Source organism: Aotus nancymaae, unplaced genomic scaffold (assembly GCF_030222135.1).
Source record: "Aotus nancymaae isolate 86718 unplaced genomic scaffold, 86718_ANA_hifiasm-v0.15.2.pri h1tg000064l_1, whole genome shotgun sequence".
In the NCBI taxonomy this organism is placed as follows: Eukaryota; Metazoa; Chordata; class Mammalia; order Primates; family Aotidae; genus Aotus; species Aotus nancymaae.
Window position 1 is genome coordinate 5545841 of NW_026988479.1, and position 12748 is coordinate 5558588.

The 12748-nt window shown below is 32.4% G+C and overlaps 1 non-coding gene across 1 annotated transcript; it reads right to left on the minus strand.

The window, feature by feature from the left end:
- Window positions 1–5438: 5438 nt before the first annotated feature.
- Window positions 5439–5499, minus strand: LOC135270660 (U7 small nuclear RNA). Its single transcript, XR_010338804.1, has one exon. It is a non-coding gene; the product is annotated as a U7 small nuclear RNA (small nuclear RNA).
- Between the last annotated feature and the right edge of the window lie 7249 nt (window positions 5500–12748).

Consider the following 12748-nt stretch of genomic DNA (forward strand, 5'->3'; position numbering starts at 1 on the left):
CTCATCTAGCATGGTTTATTTTCAAATTACTACAAACATAGCCATTTTTTCTCTATAACTCTTTCCCCAGGAGACTGAATTGTAGAGATAATACTGATTAGAATGATTTCCATTTTATACTTAAAGACAGCTTCTTTGGTGTTATAAGAATGGTAAAATATAGACTGTATCTAAACAAAACACAGCAAACAAATGCAATCTTGGGGCTATCTGGGCTTAAAAAAAAAAGGATTTTCTATTGTAATTACTTAACCATTTCAGAAAAAAAAGTAATGTCTGAGTTAACTCATTTAATCTGGCCATCTATCATTGTCATTTTAAATATCCATTTCGAGTATTTGGGCACAAGTTTTGTTTATAGGTACATGAGAAAATATAGCATATAGTTAATATATTAAACTGATTGTCTTTATATCACAGCATCATTTATTTAATCTATAATGTTGTTTAACCAAAACCAAACATTGAAAAGCAAGCATGGATATTGTAGTTTTTTTACAGAAAAAAACCTTGACTATTATTTTTATGAAGTTGCAAAGAATTACAATTTTCATTCACACCTCATTTCAAGAAAATGAGCAAAGGATATTTATAGATATGCTTTTGATAGATACCTCAGTGACAATGGAAGTCACTTTTAAATTATAAGGTAAAATGTGAAACTAATAGATGAAATTTGACATGTTAAGAGTTTCATCTTCCTCAAATATAAAGATAAGAACCAAAGTAGTTTGAAAATAGCAAAAGTCTTTCACTATCCTATGGATAGATATTTTGGAAAACTTATTACTTTTACAAATTAAATTTAAAACTCCACTGCCTGGTTGTTTCTTTGTTTATATATTTGTATTCCATCTTATTTTAATATACTTTTAAGAGGAAAACATCTGTATGATTTACATTTTATTTTTCAGGATGCTTCAGTAGGCTACATATTAGTAAATCTATCCTAAATCCACTTATTTTTCAACAAATATTAATTATTATGCAAGAGGAACCATGTGAGGTAATGGAAATACAGTAGTAAATCAAACAGACATGGTTCTCATCTGAAAGAATAAGAGAGATGAACATAAATGCTAGTAGAAGAATAAACTGTAAGTTGGGGTAAATACTATGAAAGAATAAAAAGGAATGGAGAAAAATATGTGTGTGTGGGTGGAATGAAGCTACATTATATGTGGTAACATCTCTTTGAGAAATGGATATTTAAACATTGAATTAAATAATTAAATGGTGGTAGTTGCGTAAAAACTGGAATAAAGTGAATGACAAGCAGAAGAACTCAGTGAAGAAAAATGTGGCAGGCATATAATGAACAATAAAGGTGTTGTTGTATTGAGCAACCCACTAGGGAGAAAGCAAGAAAGATCAGATTCAGGAAGGCGCTTGAATTTTTATTCCAAGTGCAACAGAAAGGCTTTCAGCAGAGAAAGGAAAAGCTCTGCTTCAAATTTTAAGATGATGTGTAAGGAAGGCGGCAAGGGTGCAAGCAGGGAGATCACTTGAAAGACTGTTACAGAAGTTCATATGAGGAACGACATAATAGACAAATGTGGTAGCTTTAGACAAGGAAGCAAGAGAAATTCTTAATATACTTAGAGGAAAATTGACTGAAACTTGAATCATTGAAACTTTCTGACAAATTGGATATCATGGTGAGCAGGAGGCAAGAACAAACTGGAAGAAAGAAATAGCTTCTAGGTTTCTGCCTTGAGAAATTTAGTATATGCTAGAACATTTACTGATATGTGGAAAATTGGTATTTGAGTAAAAATAAAAGGTTCTGTTCTGCATGTTGAGTTTGACCTTTTTGAGGTATCCAATTATGGATATTAAGAGTTGAATTGGACTTTAGAACCCAGAGGAGAGATTTGGGCTATAAATATATATTTTTTATATTATCAATACATGGGTTTTATTTGGGACAATCCTTTTTTTCTACTGATAATATGATCATATGTTCAGGACTAAGTACAGCCCCAGCTACAATTCAAATCATTGTAATTAGTGGGAAGGAATATTTAGGGGCTCATAGGTTTCTTGATATTTTCTCAATAAAACTAGATCATACCCTTTGTAGGGATATGAAAGGATCTGGAGATGATTATCCTTAGCAGACTAACACAGAAACAGAAAACCAAACATGGCATGTTCTCACTTTTAAGCGGGAACTAAATGAAGTGAACAGATGGACACACAGACAGAACACCACAGAATGGGGCCTATTACAAGGTGGAAGGTAGGATAATGGAGAGGATCGGGAAAAATAACTAATGGATACTAGGCGTAATATCCGGGTGGTAAATTAATCTATATAACAAACCCCCATGACACACATATACCTGCTTAACAAACCTGCACATCCTACACATGTATCCACGAACTTAAAATGAAAGTTAAAAGAAAAAACTCTATCTGTGGTTACTTAGCATTTTCACAAGAACAAATTTATACAGAATTACACAGAATGATACAAGACACAGTTTTCCACAAAATAGTACAAGACACACAATAATGAAATTTTTCCTTTTGCTATGAATAGTCAAACCATGCTATCAAGTATGAAGTCTCCATGGATTAGCCTAGAATACAAACTTTCATTAAACCATTGCATTTATTTCTATTAGCACTCATCCTTTTGAATTGACTGCTTGAATTCAACAATTGATCAGAACTTTCTAAAATTATAAATTTTATCTTCTTACCATTTTCCTCTTGTCCTTAGATAACAATGGAATATCATGTCAGTGAAAATACCACTTGTTCCAGGAGATACATATAAATAGCAATTTCACAATGGCAAGAATATTACACAATAAATTCATTTGAGTAACCAACTGAATAGTTGACTAGAATCCCAGATATTGTTTAAATAGATAATATGTTATCATTACTTAGTTCAAAAATATTTACTAACTTCCATCATGTGATAATTTATTTTATGCACTGGAGAAGTCACTAGGGAAACAAAAAGTAAAGAAATAATTTGTCAGCATTCAAGGGTTCAAATGGGAAATTGAAAGGTAGCAAAAAACCCATGTAATATCATATGACAAGGGCATAATAGTAACATGTGTAAGTAACAGTAACATGTAAACATAGTAACATGTAATAACACATTAGAAAAGTTAGTGGCATGTCTACGTAAGTAGCTTTGAAAGATAAGTCAGAATTCACAAGAAGAGTAGGGAGAATATCACATGGAGAAAACTGTGTGAGCAAAAATGCAGATGTGACCACAGGAGGAAAGCTGGTCCCTGGGCCTCCTACCTTGTCTTCCCAAACTCTATTCTCTCACACTTCTCTACCTTGGCCACTCCTATGAGCTAGGTATGATCACATTGAACATGTAATCTAAATTCATGAAGGTGAAACTGGGAAGATGCTGGTATAGTACATGGATGAGGGTTGGCATCATTTAGTGAAAGAACTGAAGGATTTCTGGTGCCAGGAACATGGTTTAGAAGAGGGAGACACACATTATCCCAGTGAACTTGTCTCTTGCGCTGACTTAAGGGTGGTACTGGTTGCAGTCACCTACATTTTCTCTGCTTATGAGATATATTAGTGTAAATGCAGACTCTCAATCCTCAATATATTTTTCCAAGTGCTAACATTGGTTACAGTATTCTCCATAATAGAATGATCAATGATAGTTGTCTAAGACAAAAGAATAAATAAAATTATTTAAAATAAGTGAAGAGAATGTAGCCTTGTCAGCAGTTTATATTCATTTTAAAAATTATGCTTAGTTTCCTCTTGTAACTTAATACAACTAAATATAACAGGATGTTTTTTTCCTAATTTTTAGCAAGAATGTAACACTTTTCTCTAAAAGTTTTGATAGTTGATATTGTCTGTCATCTTCCTTGTCGGAAAATAGTTCAATTAACTGATGTATTAAAAAGTCATTTGCTACAAGAGGAGAACACTCATCTTCATTCTAACTTATTTTCATAATCCTTTGAAACACTCTAAACATAATGAAAAACAAATAAATATGCCAGACAATTTATAGAGTTACATAGCAGTCCATCCTCTTTGCTCGCATGTATTTATTTTGCCATTTCTGCTTCAATGTTTTATCCTCTGATGAATGCAGTATTTTCTAATTATTTTGAAGAAAGCTTAACAGAGATAGAATAATCCATTAAACATGGTCTTGTTCCTCCAATTTTGTTACCTATTTTAGAAATTTAATTCTTATTATAACTTCAGTTGATAAACATGTTAATAAGAAATTTGACTGAGAAAAATAAAAGCATAAGAATGAGATATTCCCTTGACACAATACAGTCCTCTACAAATGATTTCTTACAACTTTTCTCAGGTGAAAATTCTAACATGCTGTCACTGATTAAATTTCATGGTCCCCTAATAAACAATCCTATCTTTACTTTGATACAACTAATCACAGAAGCCTAGCCAATGTATTATCTATAAGGATTTTTGTCCTCAGTTGACATTTACTTTTCAGATTGTAAACCAAAAATAAAATTCTAAGCTACTCAACACTGAATGGAACCCACCTCTTGGCCAAGAAGATCCCCCTAGTCCCCACAAAAAAGGAAGTGGGAGTTGAACATGCCTCATCATACCCTCCTCCCTTTGTTGCTTCCCTTTTATCCTAACTACTAATGTGAAGGTCGAGAACTCCTGACAATAACACAGCTGCACTAAGTTGCCATTCTTTAAACAAAGCTGTTACTTGAGTTCAACAACTGATCAGAACTTTCTGAAATTATAAATTTTATCTTACTTCTTAGCATTTTTCTCTTGTATTTAGAGGCAACACGGTTTACATTTCGTTAAGTTTATTCCCACATCCTTGGTGAGAGTTGCCCATGATTTCAGACCTTTCCTGGAGAAATAAACCCTATTCCCAATTCAAAATGTGATGGATTTTGAGAATTTTGAATCAGGAAAGACTTATAAATGAATTCTATTTTATTTCATGGGCATGTAGCGCAGGATAAAGTGGCAAGGATCTTCAACTGCTATATATTTGCCATGATTGTGAGAGCTAAAGAAGGAAAGTTTAATGTTTCTCAAAGAGCAAAGATAAACAGATTTCAGAAGGCTGAGAATCAGCATCACATGAATAAGCTGAGGAGCAGGGGATCCCGAAGAGAGTCAAGAAACTGAGGGAGGATAGGTTTATGGGAAGGAAGAAGTGATGAATAGTGTGAAATGTCATCTAGTGGTCAAGCAAGAGGATCTGAAACGTTTTCCTTTGTGTTTATGAATATGAGAATTTGGATGACTTTATAGAGAAATTTAAATAGAATGATAAACAGGAAATATAGAACTTCTAAGAAACTCAAGAGAAATTTTAGAAGAAAAAAATGCATGTAAAGAGAGATATTTGTTCTATAAACTTGAAAGAGCTCTCTGAGAGGATTAGTCACATCGTCTTTGTGTGTGTATTGATTGGGGTGGGTTTCCGCTAAAAAACTGAAAATCTGCTAGACAAATTCAAAAAGAGCTGTAACACTACATCATGTCTTTTTAAACATGTACTCTACTACTTTAAATTTTTTATTAAAAAATTTAAGTAATTTGGCCGGGTGCGGTGGCTTAAGCCTGTAATTCCAGCACTTTGGGAGGCTGAGGCGGGCGGATCACGAGGTCAAGAGATTGAGACCATCCTGGCCAACGTGGTGAAACACCGTCTCTACTAAAAATATAGAAATTAACTGGGCATGGTGGCGTGCTCCTGTAGTCCCAGCTACTCGGGACGCTGAGGCAGGGGAATTGCTTGAACCCGGGAGGCAGAGGTTGCAGTGAGCCGAGATTGTGCCACTGCACTCCAGCCTCGAGCCTGGCGACAGAGTGAGACTCTGTCTCAAAAAAAAAATTTAAGTAATTTTTACGTAAGTTTTACTTGATTTTACGTATTTTGAAAATAGTATAAACAGGCCATCATATTTTTATCATACTTTAATGAGTTTATTATTTAACAAGTTGTTCCTTACACCAACACCTTTATCCAATTTAATGAAATATTTAATAAATTTTTAGTTTAATACATAACTGATTCAATGTATCGAATAATTTATTTGTTTGCTTATGATGATATTAATAAAGTAAAAATCCTAAATAATAATAAAAATGTGTTTCTGGCTAGCCATACTTTTTATGTGTACTGTATTTAGAGTTGCAGACAGTGGCAGTTCATAAACTCATTTCAGTGTACCAGTTTTTCTTAACACCGAAGAATAATATAATTTTTCCCCTGCTCACAACTCCAAAAGCTTCCTACTGTTTAATTCTATTCATGTGTTATAATCCACATTTATTCCCTCTAATTCTGTTACTTTTGCCTTAAGTTGAAAAAGTGATAAAAACATAATTCTAAAACATAACCTAGACCTTAAATGCTGAAGAGTTTCTTGGCTTCCATTATATGCCTTACCCATACTTGCATATATTAAATTATTTCATAAAGTTAAGGTCTGTACATTCTCACATAAACATCATTGATGCATAAGGTCTGGAAAGAGAATAGGAGGGGAAAGAGAATAGGAGGGGAAACAACTAAGGTAATCTGTGAATTCACTCAATCTGTTTATGGCTGAGCCCACTGAGCTTTATTGAGGAAAACAGTCATGCACCTTGTAATTAAAGGCTAATCTGCAGAGCAAAGAGCCCCAAGTGGTTTGATAGCAAGACTCAGCCCTTATTCTCTAAATATATAGATGTTTGCACTGAAGAACATGGGTGAGGATGTATAAAAATGGATGGTTTTGAGAAAAATGCACTCTTTTCATGGAAAATTTTCAACATATTGTGACCTAGAAGCAAGTAGAGCAGGCAAAGAATTGGATGTGTTGAGTGAGTACTAGACAGAGATATATGGACAAAATAGAATGCCAAGTATTTACATTTGGACAGCATTGCACCACAAATAAATATATGCAAGGTAAGTTACTATGCAAAATTAAAGATGACAGGATTCCTCAAACACCCAGATTTTAGGTTAAAGGTCAGTATTATCTCCCATTTTCCAGAGTCATATAGTGCATTCATCAAAAGTTATTGATTCATGGGTGATTAGCCCAGTCATGGAATTTTTCAAGGATGGTTTACATTAAATTTCTATATGATTTAGGCCACAATTTTGTTCCTATTACTTCCTTACATTTTATATGCAATATAAACAATACTACCTGTTATTTAATTGTTACTGATGTTTGTCATTATTTCATCTAACATAAATATTTATACAAATGAAACGAAAAGCTCTGTAATATGGGAACTGAATGAAGCCACTACATGGAGAATGATATGCATTCCTCAGAAACCATGTGTAATCATAGAATTTCCATGTTCCTACAACTTAAGCTTCCTATAATTTGACTCTGATGACATAGTGAAATCCATAATCTTATTGCCACTTCTTTTTTTCCCTTAATTTAAGAAACTGGCATAAAACACAACTCTATTGCCAAAGAAACTTTAGTTTTCTAAAATCCTAGTATAAATAAGATTTTAAATTAAAGCAAAACTAAGAATAATGCATATGGCTTTGGACTTCTATAGGCCTGGATTTCCTGAGAAATTTTATAATCTGTCTCCAAATCTGGGCTCTGCTACCTATTATAGACTGAAATCTATATGAATAGTGTATACAGACTACTTCTTATTGTTATATCTCCATTTAATAGCCATAAATTATTCTGGAAGCTCAAAGTGTTGAGATTTGAGAGAGTTTAACTGTTCACTTAGAGTAATGACAAGATACAATGCTTGGAAAATTGTGTTTGTGTGTGTGTGTGTGTTCTTCACATACATCATAAGAAAATGAATATTTAAGTGGCATTATCATTAGTGTTCTAATTCCAACAGATATCTGGCCTTTCAGTATGACCTGCTAGCTTTTAGCTTTTGTTCACTTTAAAGAAAATTCACAGTATGAGACCTGTGGAAAATTTCATTCATTCTCAAATACTCAGTTCTCTTATAGTTTCCTGTACCTGTCATTTTCCTGAACACAGACAGTATACTAAGTATAAACAAGGTGATTTCTAAATTTGAAGTAAAGGGAATGATGAGATACTCTTTCACACTGAATATGGGTAGAAATCACCCAGCTTTCAGGATGCTTGAGGCATAGACCACTGGTAGCTGATAAGAACATTGAAGAACTAGGAATTTATCTGGATCTGATTTTCACTGCAGATTCTAGTATAACTCCTCATGATGAAAAATATCTATTGTTATCAATTCCTCAAAATTTCTATCTTTATATTTCTAATCTCTGTATATCTGAAATACTGGTTTTAAATGAGAAAAATAATTTTCTTTAAATCTAATCACTCATGTAAAAAGTAGTTTTTCTTGTCTTAGTGATACTCGTTGATTTTCTAGATGCTCCCTAACTTGCCCAGTAGGCATATAGGTCATTCAACAGATACACTCAACTGGCTTTATTTGAAAGGATCTATAAAAGGAATCCACTACTCAGAGAAGTGCTCTCTGTATCCAACCTCAAAGTAACATTCCAAAAGAATTAAACCACTGCAGAGCATCTATGCTGCCTAGCTACAAAAAAAAAGAGAAAGGGTCAGGAACTAGGATTTCTATGCTTAAAAGAAATATATTAAGTTGTAGTTTAGGAAAATGTTTTATCCTGTTTTAGTTATGTAGCTATACCTCTAGACTATATTTTTACTAGATTTTAGTTTGTTGTTTAGTGGCTGTGTTCCTATAAAGCTGATAATATGTTGAACATAGTTCAAATTTATTATATACAGCTCCAAAATTCATATTGAAAATTTCAGCCTTTTAAATAGTATGATTTTCAAATAAGCTTACTCATTGTGTTATGCCAAATGTTGATATGATTTATGTGTGCTTGTTGATACAATTATCAAAGATAATTCAAAACACAGCAATCTTTGTTATTTTTCATGGAGTAACTTCTCCAGCATGTTCCTTAAATTGTATAATATTGAAGGAAGAAAAATGGATCGTAAAATTTTCCTGATAAGTGATCTTTACTTTAAAAAGTGTGATAAAAAACCACTGGTGTTATTTGAAGTAAGAGTAAAGTTAATAGTGAAAATACAATACTATTTTTATTGTAGTTGAAGGCTTTTTTTTCAGGATATTTTAAGCTATTCCATATAAAAGTACAAATTTCTAGGATATAGTACCAGCTTGTTACTAATAAAGTCTGAATTGTCATCTTTATTTCCCATTGTAACATTTATGAAAATGTACACATATATGCAACATTATTAGAGTTCTACAAATTCAGTTTAGATATATTTATCTAAAAGATATCAATGGAATCTTCACTAATCAAATCGCAAAGAGGTTGTAAATTCAAACACAGAAGAAATAGAATATTTCTACTACCTCTTGGAGAGATGTGGGCTTCAGGAATGAAAAACTAACAGCAGCATCCTTTAAACTGGGGATCTTGACAAGAACTAGAAAACCTAGTAACAAAACCTAGTAAATAAAAATCTATCTAAATAATTACTTTATAAAGGTCTTTTAAAACATAATATAAAGATAATAATGGTAAAATGTAATACTTACCTGTGTATAAAATCCCAGATTTTAAAAATCAAAATGTAGAGTGAAATAAGTGGGTGAGACCAAGTAAAATCATGCTTGATTCTTCCTTTAATTTAAATAAAATATAAATGGATAAGTTATTCTTTATGTTGTTAACTGGTAAAATCTATTTTTCTTAAAAACATAAGGCCAACAACTAAGTATAAAGAGACAAGAGTTTTTTCTGAATAATTAGAGGGATAAAACCAAAAATAGTTTATAGAGGAAAAAGCCAAAACAAAGTAAAAATCAACAACTAAAAATCAGACAGAATCTTGAAAATGTCCACTTTCATCATAAAATAAATATTTAAATACATAAATATAAAAAATGTAGATTATAAACATATAAATATGTGGATAAAAACACATACAAAACTTAGCTTTGATTTAAGAATGAAATCATGGTAGATTTTCTTGGGGAAAAATACAGTTAAGTTAAACCTCAAAAATATACAGAAAAAGGCAAAAATTTGAGAGCTTTGTAAAAATTCTTTTTCAAGGATAATTTTATTAATTTGTGGCTTTAGTTTGAAAATTGTTAATGCAAAAATTAGGAGAGGTCTTTGGTAAAAATATTGAAATTTTTTTCATTATGAGTGTTCTACTACAAAATGTAGTGTCAGAGACCATAGGGTCAAACTTTTATAGGCACAACAAAAACAATTTGTTTAAAACTGCACAACTAAATGGAAACTGAACAACCTGCACCTGAATGACTACTGGGTAAATAATGAAATTAAGGCAGAAATAAATAAGTTATTTGAAACCAATGAGAACAAAGACACAATGTACCAGAATCTCTGGGACACAGCTAAAGCAGTGTTTAGAGGGAAATTTATAGCACTAAATGCCCACATAAGAAAGAGGAAAAGATCTAAAATCAACAACCTAACATCACAAATAAAAGAAGTAGAGAAGCAAGAGCAAACAATTTCAAAAGCTAACAGAAGACAAGAAATAACAAAGATCAGAGCAGAACTGAAGGAGACAGAGACACAAAAAATCCTTCAAAAAATCAATGCATCCTGGAGCTGGTTTTTTGAAAACATTAACAAAATAGATAAACTGCCAACTAGATAAATAAAGAAGAAAAAAGAGAAGAATCAAATAGACATAATAAAAAATGATATAGGGGATATCACCACTGATCCCACAGAAATACAAACTACCATCAGAGAATACTATAAACACCTCTATGAAAGCAAACTAGAAAATCTAGAAAGAATGGACAAATTCCTGGACACAGACACCATCCAAAGACTAAACCAGGAAGAAGTCAAATCCCTGAATAGACCAATAACAAGATCTGAAATTGAGGCAGTAATTAATAGCCTGCCTACCAAAAAAAGCCCAAGACCAGATAGATTCACAGCTGAATTCTGCCAGAAGTGAAAAGAGGAGCTGATACCATTCTTCCTGAAACTATTCCAAACAATGAAAAAGAGGGACTCCTCTCTAATTCATTTTATGAAGCTAGAATCATCTTGATATCAAAACCTGGCAGAGAGATAACAACAAAAAAATTTCAGGCCAATATCCCTGATGAAAATCAATGCAAAAATCCTCAATAAAATACTGGCAAACAGAATCCAGCAGCGCATCAAAAAGGTTATCCACTGTGATCAAGTCAGCTTCATCCCTGGGATACAAGGCTGGTTCAACAAGGCTGGTTCAAAACTCTGAATTGAAGAGGGTGATAAACATAACTGGAAATAAAGAACATAAGGTCAGAGTTCAAAACTATCATAGTACAGTAGAAAAAACACCAGTCTACAAGTTCGGAGAATTTAGGGAGATTCTCTTAGAAGAATTTTGGGACAATTAAGCATAAGACAAATCCTTTTACCTCTTGACTTTCTCGGGTCTCATATTCCAAAATTGCACAGTACTATGTAGCTCCAAGGTATTGAACTTAGTCAAAAGTTAAGGTTTTCCAGTGCGCATCACCATAAGAAAACTGTATAAACTTTTGAAGATATTCTGTCATGTAGTAATAAATATAGCTTAAGAAAGTGCTATAATCATTAATTTGCAGGGAATTTATATTTAAAATACATATTTGTTAATGTATGGTTGAAAAACACATTATAATAACAATATTGATTGGACTTGTGGTTCACTGTTATTTTGTAAAAATAATAAAGATTAAATAGAATAAAAAGTTATTACATATAATAAAGGCTAACAGGGAAAGAGATTTTACAAGTGATAATAAATAAACTATTGCAGAAAGCACAAGTTGGCAAACTAAGGCCCACAACCCAAATCAAGACTACTTCCTGTTTTTGAAATAAAGTTTTATGTGAACATAAACACATTCATTATATATTATCTATGGTTGATTTCACCCTACAGAGATACAATTGGGTAGTTGCCACAGAGAATGTATGGCCCACAATGCTTAAAATATTTACTATCTAGCCTTTTATTGAAAAAGTTTGTCAACATCTGATAGAGGAATTTCAAGATAAAAAATGCTAACTAATGCCATACTAAAGATACAACCCAAATTAACTGTATCTTTAGTATGGAAAGAGTTTTTGGACTTCATAAAAACTAACTAAATAAACCTTTTATGATGTAAAAGATGGAAGGATCTTAATATAGTTTTAAAGATCACAAATTTGAATCCCTAGGAGCTGGTTTTTGGAAAAGGTCAAAAAAATAGATAGACTGCTAGCCAGACTAATAAAGAAGAAAAGAGAGACGAATCTAATAGATGCAATAAAAAATGATAAAGGCAATATCACCAATGATCCCATAGAAATACAAACTACCATCAGAGAATACTAAAAACATCTGTATGCAAATAAAACAGAAAATCTAGAAGAAATGGATAAATTCCTGGATACTTACACCTTACCAAGACTAAACCAGGAAAATGCTGAATCCCTGAATAGACAAATAACAAGATCTGAAAATAGACAAATAACAAAATCTGAAACCAATTAATAGCCTACCAAACAAAAAAAATCCAGGACAAGATGGGATCACAACTGAATTCTACCAGAGGTACAAAGAGGAGCTGGTACCATTCCTTCTGAAACTATTCCAAAGAATACAAAAAGAGGGAATCCTCCCTAACTCATTTTATGAGGCCAACATCATCCTGACACCAAACCTGGCAGAGACACAACAGAAAAAGAAAATGTCAGGCCAATATTCCTGATGAAAAT